Consider the following 1,308-nt stretch of genomic DNA (forward strand, 5'->3'; position numbering starts at 1 on the left):
GCACCGGGTCTGCTCCCCCCGACGGCACCCCTTCCTTCTCCGGGGCAGAGCATCCCTTCCTTCTCCAGGGCAGAGCATCCCCCTCCCCGGGGCAGACCCCGACTCCTCCCGCCTCAACCACCCCAAACTACCTCAACCCACCCCGGAACCGCCCCGCCTCCCCCTCCACCGCCGCGCCCGGGGGGAGCCCCCGACACGCGTTATTTGCTTACAAGGGGCCCGGAGGCAGCTCAGCCTCGTTATTAAGCAGTTCGGTTTGTTAATATTTCAGGCCTGACCGTGGCGGGGAGGATGTGCAGAGCCGCCCTGACCCCAGCCTGCCTCCTTAAAGTACTTTTGTAATCAGCTGTTAACTATACAAATAGCCTTGCTGCTAAGGATTATCAGATAATCGTATTTTATTAACTGTGAGAGGCAGCCTGTAAATATTTAGTTTTATTATCTCGCCGGGTATCAAATATTACTCCAAATTTCCTACTTATGGATTTTGCCCTCCTTCCCCAGCTTGGAAAAGTTGTGCAAGTTTAATTTTATTATTTATATTTTGAGAGGTGGTAAACATTTCGCTTTGTTTGACTGGAGTAATTGTGTAAATCTTATTAGCAATATGCATATTTACTGTAGTGCTATGCCATGTTAAATTGGTTTTAAATTATATAATTACTACTCTCTATTCCTAAATGGATATTTAGAGCAGGTTGGAAATTGTTGTACTTTCCGGGACCTCTCCGGGCGGCTGCGAGGAGCCTTCCCCGAACCCCCACCTCCAAAAAGGGGCTTTTTGTTTGGGGTGGGTGGGTGTGTGGCAGGAGGGCAAGCGGCCGGTTTGGGCTCGGGGGGGGAGGCGGGGGAGGGGGACCCCGCCGGGCCGGGGCCGGGGCCGCCCGGGAAGGACCCGCGGTCCGCGGGCGAGCCGGGCGGTGTCGATCTGGTTTATAATCTTTGTTTAATGTTGCATTTCTAAGCTCTGTATTAAGCAGCTGTATCAGCGGTTAGATATTTAGTTGTATATAATTTACACCCTGATCCTGAATCGATCCGACACCTCCGGATGGAGTCTCTCTCATTTTTCACGCTCCTTTCGAGGTGCTGAAATAATATCCTCTCATTAGAAGGCTGCGAAGCCTGGCTAATTTATCCAAACTGTCAATGGCTTGTACAACCTCGGGTTAAAAATAAATCAGCAAAGAAACAACACCACCCCACACCCCCCCCCAACACACCCCAACGGAACCGATTTATCAACAAAATTAAACTAGCCTCCATCTAACCGATTTACTAGCAAACAGTAAAGCATTCAAAAGCCTC

Source organism: Egretta garzetta, unplaced genomic scaffold (assembly GCF_000687185.1).
Source record: "Egretta garzetta isolate BGI_Z169 unplaced genomic scaffold, ASM68718v1 scaffold57, whole genome shotgun sequence".
In the NCBI taxonomy this organism is placed as follows: domain Eukaryota; kingdom Metazoa; phylum Chordata; class Aves; order Pelecaniformes; family Ardeidae; genus Egretta; species Egretta garzetta.